Genomic DNA, 16,761 nt, shown 5'->3' on the forward strand with positions numbered 1-16,761 from the left:
TGCATGAAGTAGGAGGGAGTACTGCTGATGTATGTGATCTAGAAACATTGTGTGCAGGTGACCTATGTCAGACCCATGCCGTTTCCCTAATCATAGAACCCCAGTCTCTGCAAGCCCCAATGAACCCACATTAGTTCATTCTCTGGGCTGTGTTTTTGTGATATCCTTGAAGCCTCTGGCTCATACAATCCTTCCTCCCACTCTTTAACAGGATTGCCCAAGTTCCACCTAATGTGTGGGTGTGAGTCTCTATATTTGTTTCCACAAGTTGTTGGATGAAGCTTCTCTGATGAGTATTAGGCTCCAGTCTAAAAGTCCAGCGTACCATTAAGAATCATTTCATTAACTTTTTTCTGGTAGTGTTTGGTTCTATCTTTGTGAGATTCCTAAGAGTGGGTGTGTTGGCTGTCTCTGACTCTTTCAGGACCTTACCCTACTACTGAGCTGCCTCATCTAGACTTGATTTAAGAAGAGGATCCTAGTATTATTGCAACTTGATATATTATGTTTAGTTGATATCCCTGGAAAGTCTTTACTTTTCTGAAAGGAAATGGAGACAGTGTGGATCTTTGGGGAAGGCAAGGACTGGGAGGACAGGAGAGAGGGAAAACTGTAATGGAAATGTAATACATGAGAAAAGAATAAAATTACATTTTATACATGTATAAAATTCTCAAATGATGAATAAAATCAAGTTTTAAAAGAATAAGGCTCAACTGAAGCAAAAACTATCAACTTCTTTAAGTAACAAAAGTCATCTATTCCTCTTCTAAAAGGATTCCATTGGAAAACTGTGCAAGAATTCCAAGAGCACTAAATGAGAAAGAATGGGACCAGAAAAAAGCTTGATCTCCAAGAACAGTAATTGTACTGATTATAGTATATTTTTCATACTAATTAAGCATAAAATTAAAAACTCCTCCACAAATTATGCTAATAAATGCATTTTTATTTTCAGCTGCTGATAAAATTATAATTGTAAAGAAAGATAATTTTTTATTAAAAATTTTTTTTATTAAAAAATTTCCACCTCCTCCCTGCCTCCCTTTTCCCTCCCGCTTCCCCCAATCCCCATGCCCCACTCCCCTCCCCCTCCCTCTCCAGTCCAAAGAACAGTCAGGGTTCCTGCCCTGTGGGCAGTCCAAGGTCCTACCCCATCCATCCAGGTCTAGGAAGGTGAGCATCCAAACAGTCTAGGCTCCCACAAAGCCAGTACATGCAGTAGAATCAAAACTCAGTGCCATTGTCCTTGGCTTCTCAGCAGCCCTCATTGCCCACCACATTCAAAGAGTCCGGTTTTATCCCATCATTTTCAGTCCCAGTCCAGCTGGCTTTGGTGAGCTTCCAATAAAAGAGTCCCACCATCTCACTGGGTGGGTGCCCCCTTGCGGTCTTGACTTCTTGCTCATGTTCTCCCTCCTTCTTTTCCTCATTTGGACCTTGGGAGCTCAGTCCATTGTTCCAATGTGGGTCTCTGTCTCTATCTCCATCCATCGCCAGATGAAGGTTCTATGGTGATATGCAACATATTCATCAGTATGGCTATAGGATCGGGCCATTTCAGGCTCTCTCTCCTCAGCTGCCCAAGGACCTAGTTGGGTACATCTCCCTGGACACCTGGGAACCCCTCTAGAGTCAAGGCTCTTGCCAATCCTAAAATGGCTCCCTTAATTAAGATATATATTTCCCTGCTCCCATATACATCCTTCCATTATCCTATACATCCCATTCCCCCAAGCTCTCCCCATCCTCCCCTTCTCACTTGTCTCTCACCATTACCCCTTTCCCCCATCCCACCCCACCCCCCAGTTCCCAATTTTGCCCAGCAATCTTGTCTACTTCCAATATCCAGGAGGATAACTGTATGTTTTTCTTTGGGTTCACCTTCTTATTTAAATTCTCTAGGATCACGAATTATATGTTCAATGTCCTATATTTATGGCTAAGAACCAATTATGAGTGAGTACATCCCATGTTGCAGGAGGTCCTTCTGCTCCTCCAGCCAATAGCCGCTGAGATACCAGCCAATTGGGGCGTGGTCTCTCTCCCTTTAAAAAAGTGGATACTTCCCTCCTCACTCTCTCTTACTTCCTGCTCCACTTCCAGCAACTAGACTCCCTTCCTGATTGAAGAGGGTTGTTGTCTGGCATGGTGATCTGTAAGTTTTTTCCCCTTTAAATAACCATTATATTAATCATAATTCCAAACTAGTGTGGGATTGTTTGTGACTTACACCTTCGCCTTCATCTGGCACCCAACGTTTGGTTTTGGCACCCCTCCTTCCCCAGCTCGGCTGCCTGCCACCAGTTCAGGCATGGCCTGTGCCTTACGGCCTGTGCCTTGTGCATGGAGCCAGCAGTTTAACATAAATCATCACGCAGTGGCTTTTCTTGCTACAGTTCTTTATATTTTCCCTTTAGACTCCTCAGATTGACTTCAAGTCCCCATGTAGCCTATTGTTTGCCTCCCCACGTGGATTTAAACTCCACAGGCCTGCATAGTCTCTGCTCACATGGTTTGCTCTTTTCTGAGTCGTTTTCAAATCTCCCTTGTAAGCGCAGCTCTTAAGTGGTGCGAACCAGAGCACGCAGTTACCGGTTGCCGAAAGCTGCAACCCCTCGGGATGACTCTGTTATGTGGAGGCATACACGGCTTCTGGGTTACTCTTCTCTACCCCTGGATTCTGGGTTTATGGTTCCGTGTATGTAATTGGTTTAATTACATTTACTTTGTTGAGCAACTTGCATTTCCCAGTTTTTAACAAATACTAGGTGGACACTGAAACAGGACCCCATTTTTGTCGCGACTTGGCAACAGCGCCACCTGCTGGATAATAGGTAATATGGTAGTTTTTGTTTCCAACACGAATTTTACTGTTTTGGTTACCAAAATAATGGGTTATATCATGTAAGGTTTATATGACTATGGGGATAACTTAATATCCTGGTTACTAGGTTTCAGTTTTCTTTTGCATATTCTATCATTTAAGAAGATTATGGCACTCCTAAGAACCATACAATCTTTACTAGAAACTCATTCAGGTCAGGAGATACAGGATTCAAAAGCTTTGGAATCACAGGTGCAGAATGGGGACCAAAAAATTGATACCTCAGTGAAATCACTAGAAACACATGCAGGTCAGGAGATTCAGGATTTAAGAGAGACAATAATAAAACGACTTGAAATGATTGAAGAAATTATTGGAGCTGGTGAACAGAGTAAGAAGGCACAAGCACAGGATACAATGCCACCACAAGCTATTAGAACTGGCTTACCCAGGGTTTTAACGACATACCCTGTAATTCATTCTGACAAAGTGTCAACTTCTAAAGGCTCAAAGGGAGTCAGAGAAGCTAGATGGATGCCAATAGCAATGAATGATCTAAAAGAAATTAAGCAAGCTATTGTTACTTTTGGCTTGCACTCTGCATATGTTAAGGAAATGATAAGGACTTGGGATTCTAATGCTAGAGCTACCTCCCACGATTTCCATCAGTTAGTGTCTGCAGTTTTAGATAATGGACCTTCCTTGATGTTTGGACTCTATTTCAGAGAAGAATCCAAACATATAGAACAGCAAGGAAGAGCAAAAGGTGTGGAGGTTTCCCAAGATCAAATTCTTGGTGCAGGAGAATATGCTGATCCACAGGTCCAAGCTCTTTATGATGATGAAGTACTGTGTCTATGTCACCAAGCAGCTTTAAATGATTGGAATAGGCTACAAGATCCAGCAAAAAGGGTTGAATCATATACCCGAATTAGGCAGGGACAGAGAGAACCCTTTATTGACTTTTTGCAAAGATTAATTAAGGCTCTGGACATAGCGGTAACAGACCCAGAAGCTAAATGACTACTTTTTGAATCTCTATCTTTTGAGAATGCAAACATAGAATGCAAAAAGATAATTGGGCCTTTAAAGTTTAGATCAGCACCTATGGATGAATGGATTCAGCATACAATGAATGTTGAGACGTTTAGCTATAATGATGAATCTTGGGTAGGAGAAGCGATTTCCAAAGCAATGAGGAGACATCAAACTGCCAGGTGTTTGAATTGTGGTAAATTAGGACATCTGAAAAGGGATTGCAGGCACAGAATTTCTAGGAATAATATCTCCTCTGGGAATGACAAAAATAGGAGACCTCGGCCTTCAGGTATATGTAGGAGAAGCGGTAAAGGCCGACATTGGTCCAACGAATGCAGGTCCACAGCAGACAGACAAGGCAACCCGATACCATCAGGAAACACTTCGAGGGGCCTCTCGCAGGCCCCCAAGCCAACAGTGGCCCAGTCATTCCCAGTCAAAGTGGAGAATGTACCTCACCAAGAAAATTAAAAGCTCCAATTTCTGCTGTAAAAAGTAATACTGGTCTAAATGATGAATTACGTGGGGAGGATGAGTCAAAAAACCCAGTAGTACAGAGTAAACGTATATTTTGGCAGACTTCTATTAATGATCAAAGACCAAAGCTAAGAGTCTGTATAAATGGCACTTTTGTTGAAGGCTTATTAGACACAGGTGTGGATGTAAGTATAATTACTCCAGAATCTTGGCATCTGAATTGGCTTCTTCAAGAGGTAGATGTTCAGTTCCTGGGAAATGGAACCCTATCTCGTGTAAAACAAAGCACAAAATGGGTTGAATGCATAGGGCCCGAAGGGCAAATAGGAAGACTAAGGCCATATATAGCCAATATTGCAATAAATTTATGGGGCCGTGACCTGCTACAGCAATGGAATACCCAGATTAACATTCCTGTAGTTCCAGGAACTCATAATTCTGGGAAGGATATGATGAGGTATTATGGAAAAAGGTCACCAGCCATTAAGGCTGTGCAAGAACATACAGCAAATACCAAACCTTTAAAGGTACCAACAGCCCTACCTTTAAAATGGCTAACTGAGAAGCCAATATGGAGAAAACAGTGGCCTCTAGCTGAAGATAAATTACAGGCTGGTGCAAGGGCAACTATATGCTCACCATATTGAAGAATCAACCAGCCCTTGGAATTCTCCTGTGTTTGTTGTAAAAAAGAAATCCGGTAAATGGAGAATGGTGACAGATTTAAGAGCTGTCAACAAGGTAATTCAACCTATGGGCCCACTACAATCTGGAATTCCTGTGCCTTCTCTATTACCAAAAGGATGGCCTCTTATAGTTATTGATTTGAAAGTTTATTTTTTCAATATACCATTACAAGAAAAGGATAGAGAAAAATTTGCCTTGACAGTGCCTACTTATAATAATTCTCAGCCTAATAGGAGATATCAATGGACTATCCTCCCACAGGGTATGCTCAATAGTCCTACATTGTGCCAATATTTTATAAGTAAGCCATAGGAATTAATTCGTAAACAATTCCCCAAGTCCATAATTTATCATTACATGGATGACATCTTGTTATCTGATTCAAATAAAGATACTTTAGAAAGGATGTTTGAAGAAGTAAAGAAAGTCTTGCCTAGGTGGGGATTACAAATTGCCCCTGAAAAGATTCAAAGAGGAAATTCTATTAATTACCTAGGTTACAGAATAGGGTTAAAGAAAATTAAAACGCAAAAGAAACAAATTAGGAGAGACCGGTTAAAGACTCTTAATGACTTCCAAAGATTGTTAGGAGACATTTCCAGTCTACGACCAGCTGTTGGGATAACACCTGATCTAATAGTTCATTTAAACAAAACCTTAGATGGTGATAAAGATTTGAATAGTCCAAGAAAACTGACAGTTGAAGCAGAAAAGGAACTGACAATGATTGTGGAAAAATTACAGGAGGCACATGTGGATAGGGTGAACCCAAATCTTAGCTGCATCCTAGTCATATTGCTTTCCAGAATTTCTCCTACAGGGATTCTAATGCAGAGGGAAGATATTATTTTAGAGTGGATATTTATACCTAATAAACCAAGTAAAAAATTAAAAACTTATATGGAAAAAGTCTCTGAATTAATTATAAAATGTAAGCTGAGACTTCATCAACTAGTAGGTATAGACCCAGCAGAAATTATAGTGCCTTTTACTACTGAAGAAATAAAAAAAGTTATGGGAAGACAATGAACCACGGCAAAGAGCATGTGCTAACTTTTTGGGAGAAATTGATAGCAACTATCCAAAAAGTGGTAGACTTAACCTCATAAAGAGAACTTCTTGGATTCTTCCTAGAATTGTACATGATGCTCCAATAACTGGAGCCCATACGTTCTATACTGATGCAAATAAATCAGAGAAAGCAGGTTATAAGTCAGATGAATTGAGTAAGGTGGAACAAAGCCCTTATAATTCTGTCCAGAAGGCAGAATTATATGCCATTCTTATGGTGCTAAGGGATTTTAAAGAACCTCTTAATATAATTACAGATTCACAATATGCAGAAAGAGTTATCTTGCATATTGAAACCGCTGAATTTATACTAGATGACACAGAGTTGACTTCATTGTTTATCCAGGTACAAGACATAATCAAGAACAGGCTTTGTCTGATGTACATAACACACATCCGATCCCATACAGGTCTGCCTGGTCCTCTAGCACAAGGCAACGCTGACATTGATCAATTATTGATTGGAAGCTTGTTGCAGGCCTCAGAATTTCATAAGAAGCATCATGTCAATAGTAAAGGCCTAAAGAAAGAATTTTCCATTACATGGCAACAAGCTAAGGACATTATAAAGAGATGTCCTACTTGTTCTTTTATCATCAAACACCATTGCCTGCAGGGAGTAACCCAAAGGGTACTAAGAGAAATGAAATCTGGCAGATGGATGTGTTCCACTTTATGGAATTTGGTAAATTAAAATACGTACACCACACCATAGACACGTATTCAGGTTTTCAATGGGCTACTTCCCTGAGATCAGAAAAGGCTGATTCAGTAATCACACATCTATTGGAAGTTGTGGCCATCATGGCAATACCTGCACAAATAAAGACAAACAATGGTCCAGCATATGTATCTAAGAAAATGAAATGCTTTTTTTGCTTATTATAATATAAAACACATTACAGGTATACCACATAATCCCACAGGTCAGGCAGTTATAGAAAGATCAAATCGTACTATAAAGGATATGCTGAACAAACAGAAAGTGACCGAAAATACCCCCAGAAATAGATTACATAATGCTTTATTGACCTCGAATTTTCTTAACGCTAATGAGAAAAAAACGACAGCAGCAGAAAGACATTGGATAATAGAAAAGTCTGCTGAACTAAATCAACTAATTGATTTCAAAGATGTGCTGACCTCTTAATGGAAGCCAGGAGATGTGCTACATTGGGGAAGGGGTTTTGCTCTTGTTTCCACAGGATAAGAAAAATTATGGATACCATCAAAATTAATAAAGGTTTGATTTGAAGAGGAAAAACCTCTTGGAAAGGAGAAATGACAGCTCATCCACAATGATGATATTCATACATGTGGTAAGAAAAACAAATAGAATGGGGACAGGGTTCTGTTCTTATCTCCACAGGAAAACACTCATCTTTGAAAAATTCAAGGGACTCTGCATGTTTGGATACTGACAGATGGAAAAATACCTGCCCAATAGGAACTATCAAGAAAACTGAATAGGTTGTGTAAGTAAAATATATTAAACCATATTTCTAAATTTATAGAGCTGGTTTTGAAGTTGGACTCTGGCTCAGTCCCTCTCCAATTCCAAGCCTGTTGGTAAGAGAAAAACCCAGAGTTTCTGGAGTTTCTGTCTCATGTCAAGAGCCATGATACGGGACAGAAAGAAATATGAGTTTAGAAAACATCTTTGCTTTTCTTCATATCTATCATACTTTTCATTGAATATATCTATCATGCCTTTCATTGAATATATATATATATGTCTATATATGTCTATATGACTAATGTTTAAGTTTTTCACAATGAACAATGAATTTTTCCTGAAGTGACACTTGAAGTTTCCAGGAAGAAGATGGGGCCCCATAACAATGACTGCACTTGGTTGATATGATGTCATGATACTGATATCGCTACTACAAGACCTGTTTTGGGTACCAGCTGCACAAGACAGTTCCAACTTGGTTAGCTGAAATGGTGCACATCTTATACAACATTCTGGCCAGACCTGCACAAAATACTCAGAGACTATTTGTAGTTTTAAAAGACATTGATCTTGAAATTTAACCATCATTTTACTTTCACAGGATCCCTCAGAAAGAACGTCGCCCCCATGACAGCTGGAAGTATCTCTAGAGGACGAAGTCCCCTCTCCCAGTAAAGTTTGCCCTTGGGTTTAGGGACATCATTTAGGGGTTGATTATAATTGGTATACTGTTGAGGGTTGGGAAAGGAATTTTATAAGCCTGGGGAACATTTGAAAAAAAAAAAAAGAGGGATAATGGGATGATGGGATAATAAATTGGTACTTGTTGGTACTTGTGACTTATTGTTTTGAGACAAATATATTGGTATCGATTCTTATATATTGATACAAATTGAAATTATATTGACTATTGTATGCATGCATGTTTCTACCTCTGTTTAAAAACTTTTTTATGTATTGACATATATTGTATTTATATATATATATATTGTATATATTTACCATGTTGCAGTGTACATTTCTACCTCTGTTTAAGATACTTACATATTGTTTGTATATTGATATATATTTACCATATTGCAATGTATATTTGTACATTGTTTATATTTGGAGGTCATTGTCCTCATTTGTTTTACAGTCGTTTATTGTCTTAGTCTTTAAGTTAGGTAGGCATTGAGAATTATATCGATCAATAGTATTCTAAATTTGTCATTTATAATTAGGCTAATCAGGTTCTTTAGATACATAGAGATTATACTCAGTATAGATAGATAATCTTCAACCTCTTCAAAGAGCTGTAGAAAATGGCCTTTAATCTAACTCAGAGTTTTGTGGTAGTGAGACACAACACTGCTCTATTCCTGAGAGAATGTTGAGCATCAAAGATACTCCACCTGAGCCTTTCTTCATGACTGAACTGACTTTTGGGCAAAGAAATGCCCATACCTCAACCACTGAACAGAGTATTTGTGAATGGAAAAAACAGGACTGTCATATCCTGCCAAGACAGGGTAAGATAGTTTTGACAAGTTTCTTGCCTTTGAAAATGGTATGTCAGTTATGTTAGGCCTTAGCCAAAGTTGGCTGCTTCAATGCTGTAAACGTGACCCTGGGTGATTGCCCAGGTAGCTAGTTGTCTCTGTGATTTGTTGCATGTTTTGGAAGTTGTTTGATTGCACTTCCTAATTACTCGGGTAACATTATTTCCCTTCTCAGATCTTCGATGGGGTTGAAGACTATATAAATATAGTTACTTTCCACTCATGACTTGGCCAAGCTATTTATTATACAAGACATAAGCTAGTTAGAATAGGATATTTGTACTTATTGTATATAATTTCATAGTAGGTTTAGAACTCTCTTACTTAAACAAAAGGGGTAGGTGTTGTGGGAGGTCCTTCCACTCCTCCAGCCAATAGCCGCTGAGATACCAGCCCATTGGGGTGTGGTCTCTCTCCCTTTAATAAAGGGGCTACTTCTCTCCTCACTCTCTCTTACTTCCTGCTCCGCTTCCAGCAACTAGACTCCCTTCCTGATTGTGCAGAAGGCTGTTGTCTGGGACGGTGATCTGTAAGTTTTTTCCCCTTTAAGTAACCATTATATTAGTCATAATTCCAAACTAGTGTGGGATTGTTTGTGACTTACACCTTCGCCTTCAATCCCATGTCAACAGAAGAATTTCAAATGGCCAAAAGGCACTTAAGGGCATGCTCAACCTCCCTAGTGTTCAGGGAAATGCAAATCTAAACAACTTTGAGATACCATCTTACACCTGTCAGAATGGCTAAAATCAAAAACACCAATGATAGCCTTTGCTGGAGAGGATGTGGAGTAAGGGATACACTCATCCATTGCTGGTGGGAATGCAAACTTTTGCAACCACTATGGAAAGCTATGTGGCGGTTTCTCGGGAAATTTGGGATCAAACTACCCCAGGATCCAGCAATACCACTCTTGGTAATATACCCAAGAGATGCCCTATCATACTACAAAAGTATTTGTTCAACTATGTTAATAGCAGCATTATTTGTAATAGCCAGAACCTGGAAACAACCTAGATGCCCTTCCATGGAAGAATGGAAGAAGAAAGTGTGGAATATGTACATATTAGAGTACTACTCAGTGATAAAAAAAATGACTTCTTGAATTTTGCATACAAATGGATGGAAATAGAAAACACTATCCTGAGTGAGGTAACCCAGACCCAAAAAGAAAGATAATTTTGACCAATATAATTTCATTCATTTTTTTATTTATTAAGGTTCACTTTTTTATCTTATATACTTACTTCGCTTGATTTCAAATGAACAGAAGAAGGATTAAGCAACTGGTATATCATTCTCTGAACATCTATTATGGGACAACAAAAACAATCAATATAGGATCATTTGTTACTATCTATAACACTGCAAGTTGAGTAAACAATGATGGCTCAGTCTTTAAACACACACAGAGAGACACAAGCATATATATTATGCAAGTCATATATGATATTCGTTGAGAACCAAGAACCAAGTTTTCATTTATTGTTCTCACATAGTGTCAAATCTGTTCATTTTTATTCTAAAATATTTCATACTTAATAAAAAAATCCTTTATTGGAATAATTCACGAGTTCCTACAATTGTTTTATTTTTCTCTAATCAATGTTTCAGTGATATTACCTAGATACAATGTATTATTATTTTTTTCTTTGTGGCTCTTACTTAAATATGTAATTGAATTGTAAATCTAGAAGGATGCCAAGGGAATTTTACCAGCATTATTAGATTACATGTAGGGCAAATGTTATCAAAATAATTTTATGATAATTTTTAGTTAAGGATATCAATAACTCATAATAAATTATCTTAAGGTAGTTGGAAATAATACTATTTCAATCAGTTCTTTGATCTTCATGTTATGAACCTTACAGTTTCACATGCAGTACATATGGGTATTGAGTCTTGTCAACTGAATATTATAATAATCAGTTACAGTAATAAAAATCTGGCTATTTAATTTTAACTTTTAAAATATTTTAATACTTTAAAACTTACTTGTAAAACTCAAACAGCATTGGAGAGATGGGTCTCTGGTTAAGAGTACTTGCTGCTTTTGCAGAGGATCTGGCTTAAGCTTCCTGAATCCACAGGATGGCTTACAACTATCTGTAACCCCAGTTTCAGTGGATTTATAACTCTCTTCTGGCCTTCATGGACACCAGGTATGTTCATGAAGTGGTTACATACATTGAAGACAAACACTCATACACATGAAATTAAAAAAATTGGTTAAAAACACAAATAACTCATTATTTCAGTTAACAAATAAATCTATGTTAAGATATTGTTTTCTTTCCTAATGCACAGTATATCAGCTAGGTCCAAATAATTGGTTGTCTTGAAAGCTTAGACAAAAAACATTGTCATACTAAGGCCATGTTTGGAAAATGTAAAAGTGGAAAATATTCACAACATATTTTCACTTCAATCAGGTGAATATACTAGCATCTCTAGAAGGAAAGAATGCTACTGTAAGGTGATACCAGTGAAGCAGAGTAAACAAACATCCACAAAATCTATTTCAACCAATGAAATAATTGCAAATCATTGTCATATTACATTTCTCAGCTCTCCGAAAATCAATCTAATATTTATGGCTATTCTTCTATTCACTAGAATCTAGTATTTATTTTAGAAAGAAAACACCTAGCATCGCTGTAATAATTCAAAAGATGTATAGTATTTGAACTTACTCTATCATAATCTACTTTTTGCCAGATACACAATGCTGTTGATAACAATACCATATAATCATGCTAAAAATCAGTAACTTGGCAGGTGTGTGGAAGAATTAGTTTCATCCCATGAAAATTATCATTATTTGGCCATTTTCCTTCAAAGATGGGTGGGACTTACAACATACCATTTCTAGGGAGCATAAAGTTAAATGAAATATATTTCTCTGGTGTCCTTGGTCAAAGCAATTGCAGAAATTCTTTGCCATTGTTGTTTCCTAATGCAAAAGATAAAATATTGAACCAAAGACTAGTCTGTCTGGCAACTTAAAATGACAAGCTTTCAAATAACCTACACATAGTAACTTATAGATCTTTAATACATTCTTGAGATTATAGAACACATTTCCCTAAGGGTTTATGTGTGTGTGTGTTCAGGGCTGTGTGGTCATTCAAGGAAGATCTCAGAAGTAAACAGTTTTCAAAACCATGTTTGAGTATTAATGGTGTATCTCAGTAAAGACTCAGAACTATTTGGCAAACACTAAGGAACTTAAAAGAAGGGGACTTTAAGAGACTCTTCATAATCCAGTCATTTTTTTCTTTTTTTCTTTATTTTATTCTTTTTTAATTAAAATTTCCACCTCCTCCCCGTTTCCCATTTCCCTCCCCCTCCTCCCACACATCACCCCCTACCCCCACTTCCCTCCCCCTCTCCCCACTCCTCAGTGGGTAGGTGCCCCTTGCGGGCTTGACTTCCTTGCTCATGTTCTCCCTCCTTCTGTTCCTCATTTTGACCTTGGGAGCTCAGTCCGTTGCTCCAAATTGGGTCTCTGTCTCTATCTCAATCCATCGCCAGATGAAGGTTCTAAGGTAATATGCAAGATATTCATCAGGATGGCTATAGGATAGGGTCATTTCAGGTTCCCTCTCTTCAGTTGCCCAAGGTACTAGCTGGGGACATCTCCTTGGACACCTGTGAGCTCCTCTAGAGTCAAGTCTCTTGCCAACCCTAAGATGGCTCCCTTAATTAGGATATATATTTCTCTGCTCCCGTATCCACCCTTCCTATATCCCAACCATCCTATTCGCCCAAGCTCCCCCTATCCTCCCCTTCTCACATTTTTCACCCCATTTCCCCTTATCCCCATGACACTTCACCCACAAGTTCCCAGTTTTTGCCCTGCAATCTTGTCTACTTCCCCTATCCAAGCAGATGACCATACGTTTTTCTTTGGGTTCACCTTCTTATTTAGCTTCTCTAGGATCACAAATTATATGCTCAGTGTCCTTTGGATACTATTAAGCTACACTAGATATAATTTCAATGACTACAAAAAATTACTTTAGAAAAGTTACCAAACAGGCAATTGAAAATAGCAAAATATTATACAGAAGAACATGATTTGCCAGTATTTTATTGTGTATTTTTGTGTCAATGTTCATGAGGAAGATTGGTCTATAATTCTTTTTTTAGTTCTATCTTTATATGGTTTGTGTATCAGGGTAACTGTAATCTCATAAAAATAGTGTGGCAATGTTCCTTCTGTTTCTATTGTGTGCAAAAATTAAGGAGTACTGGTATTAGCTCTTCTTTCAAATCCGGAAGAATTCTGTGCTGAAACCAAAACATGTGGTATATTTACACAATGGAGTATTACTCAGCAGTAAAAAAAAGATGGCATCTTGAAATATTCAGGCAAATTGATGGGGCTAGAAAAAATATTCTGAGTGAGGTAACCCAGATACAGAAAGACAAACATGTTATTATTCACTGATAAGTGGATATTATCTGTAAAGCAAATGAAAATAAAACTACAATGCACAATTCCAGAGAAGTTAGGTAAAAAGGGGAAATCTAAGAGGGACACACATGGAGGATCCCAGTAAGGAAAATAATTGATACCCTGGACCAACTGTGAGGGGGCTAGAATGGAGGAATGGGAGATGGGAACATGAAAGACCAATAAGACAGCGTTTATGGAGGGATGGAGGGAAAGAGAAAGACAGAGGGGGTAAAGAGGGAGGGAGGGAGAGAGAGAGAGAGAGATCTTGACTGAGTCACCATGGGGTTAGGGAGAAACCTGGTGTTAGAGACATTCTCAGGAATCTACAAGGATAACCCCACTAAGACTCTTGACAATAGTGGAGACTGTCTGAAAGGGCCTTCCCCTGATATCAGATTGTCCTATCCTAATTGTCATCTTAAAACCTGTATCCAGTAACTGGTGGAAGTAGATGCAGTCCCCCATTTCCAAGCACTGTGTTAAGCTTGTGGAACTTAGTTGAAGAATGGGAGGAGGGATCATATGAACAAGGGGTATCAAGAGCATGATGGGGAAAACCACAGAGACAGTTGACCTGAGCTAGTGGGAGATCATGGACTATGGACTGACATCTGGGGAATTTGCATGGGAGTGAACTAGACCCTCTGAATGCTGGTGACAGTTACATGGCTTTATCTCTTGTGGGGAATGGCAGTGACACCAGGAACTATGCCAAGTGCATAAACTGATTTTTTGGAGCCCATTCCTTGGTTCATCTTGATATGAGGGAAGGAGCTTGATTTTGTATCAAGTTGGTATGCCAGACTTTGTTGACTTCCCAAGGAAGGCCTTACCCACTCCTCAGAGTGGGTGGGGAGTGGTAAGGGGAAGTGGGAGGATGAGAGATGGGGAGAAATGGAGAACTGGAATTGGTACGTAAAATGGAAAGTAAAGTTGTAGAGAGATGCGTGGAGCCGCACCTAATGGTGATGTGTAGAGAGCTCTGTGGAGTTGCACCTGATGGTGCTGGCTTCTGCCCTCTGCGATCCCGAATGCGAGTGCTCTCTGTAATAATCAACTCCTTATATGGCTAAGGCCTGACTTATGCTATTATCACGCAATGATCGTCAGCTGCTTGCATATGCGTGGACCTATGGGCAGTGCCCACGTGGCAATCCGGAGTTGGTGGCCCATGCCTTTTAAGGGCTGGAAGAGGTTTGTTCGGGGGAGAGAGAGAGAGAGAGAAAGGGAAAGAGAGAGAAGTTGTAAATAAGGTCCTGAATAAATTGCTTGCAAGAAGAGCTCCGGTGTTGCGTCTTCCTTGCTGGTCTAGGCGGGCACAACATAAAGTATTAAATAATATTTCTGAAAAAGGAATATTTAAGATCTGTTATATAGAACTGCTATAATATTTAAAATATCCAATTTTCAATAGAAATCACAAACATGCAAAGAAAAAATAATTCATGATTAATATACAAAACAAAAGCAATTAATAATAAATATCTTTGTGAAAGTGAGGCATTGGAGTCACTCAGATAATTAAATATTTTCAATCACCTAAAAGTAACCTCCGTAGGACTAAAGATGAAACCTAATTCTCAAGAAAACTTTAATTTATATAACTAGGTATTTAAAAGAAGAAGGATAGAAATGTAAATCCTATAAATACAATATATACAGTAGAAAATTCACTGAAGAAGGCAGAGGAATAAGAAATGTGAAAATGGACCATCGAAAATTTTTCAGCACATAGACAAGAAAAGAGTGAATAAAAATGAAGTTAGCTTAAGAGACATAAGGGTCACCATCAAAAACACAAACAAAAGGATGAGGAAAGTTACAGAAGAAGAGTGTGGAAAAATGGAAAAGCAATACCATAAAATTTCTAAATTATGAGGGATAATATGAATTTAATATAAGAAATCAACAAATTCTGAGAGGAATGACCAGAAAGATATCTAAACCCGGGCCTAAGGTATAACATAGTTTAAATACAAAGACAAAATCTTCAATGAATCAAGGAAACTTTTTGTCATGTAAGGAATATTCATTATGTTTATCTTATCACATATGAGATATATTCACTACATTTACCATAAGTTTCTACTTGGAAATAATAACCATCAAAAACAGAAATATTTTTTTATATATTTCAATGTGGTAAATTTATTTATCAGATTTTCTCATTTGTACAACTTCAAACACATAGTCACTGTCTTCTGGCAGCACAGGGAACATAGGATGGTTTTTTTTTTTTTTCTGTGATGTTGTATCTCTTTTTTTTATTTCTTTTTTTTTATTTCTTTTTTTTATTTCTTTTTTTTATTTTATTCTTTTTTACTTAAAATTTCCAACTGCTCCCCGTTTCCCATTTCCCTCCCCCTCCTCCCACATATTGCCCCCTCCCCGCGCTCCCCTCCCCCTATCACCACTCCACTTCTCCTCCCCCTAGTCCACTCCCCCTCCCTCTCGATACTGAAGAGCAGTCCAAATTCCCTGCTCTACATGAAGACCAAGGTCCTCCCACTTCTATCTAGGTCCAGGAAGGTGAGCATCCAAACAGGCTACGCTCCCACTAAGCCAGTTCATGTATTAGGATCGAAACCTAGTGCTATTGTCCTTGGCTTCTCATCAGCCTTCATTGTCCGCCTTGTTCAGAGAGTCCAGTTTCAACCCATGCTTATTCAGTCCCAGTCCAGCTGGCCTTGGAGAGCTCCCAATAGATCAGTTCCACTGTCACAGTGGGTGGGTGCACCCCTCGTGGTCCTGATTTCCTTGCTCATGTTCTCCCTCCTTCTGCTCCTCATTTGGACCTTAAGAGCTCAGACGGTTGATCCCAATTGGGTCTCTGTCTCTCTCTCGATCCATCGCCAGATGAAAGTTCCTGTGCCATTCTCCTTGGCCTCTCGTCAGCTCTCATTGTCCACCACATTAAGAGAGTCCGGTTTTATCCCATGTTTTTTTCAGTAGCAGTCCAGCTGGCCTTGGTGAGCTCCCAATAGATCGGCCCCCCTGTCTCAGTGGTTGGGTGCACCCCTCATGGTCCTGACTTCCTTGTTCATGTTCTTTCTCCTTCTGCTCCTCATTATAACCTTGGGAGCTCAGTCCGGTGCTCCAGTGTGGGTCTCTGTCTCTATCTCCATCCATCGCTAGATGAAGGTTCTATGGCGATATGCAAGATATTCATCAGTATGATTATAGGATACGTTCATTTCAG

The sequence above is a fragment of the Chionomys nivalis genome, chromosome X, assembly GCF_950005125.1.
Source record: "Chionomys nivalis chromosome X, mChiNiv1.1, whole genome shotgun sequence".
In the NCBI taxonomy this organism is placed as follows: Eukaryota; Metazoa; Chordata; class Mammalia; order Rodentia; family Cricetidae; genus Chionomys; species Chionomys nivalis.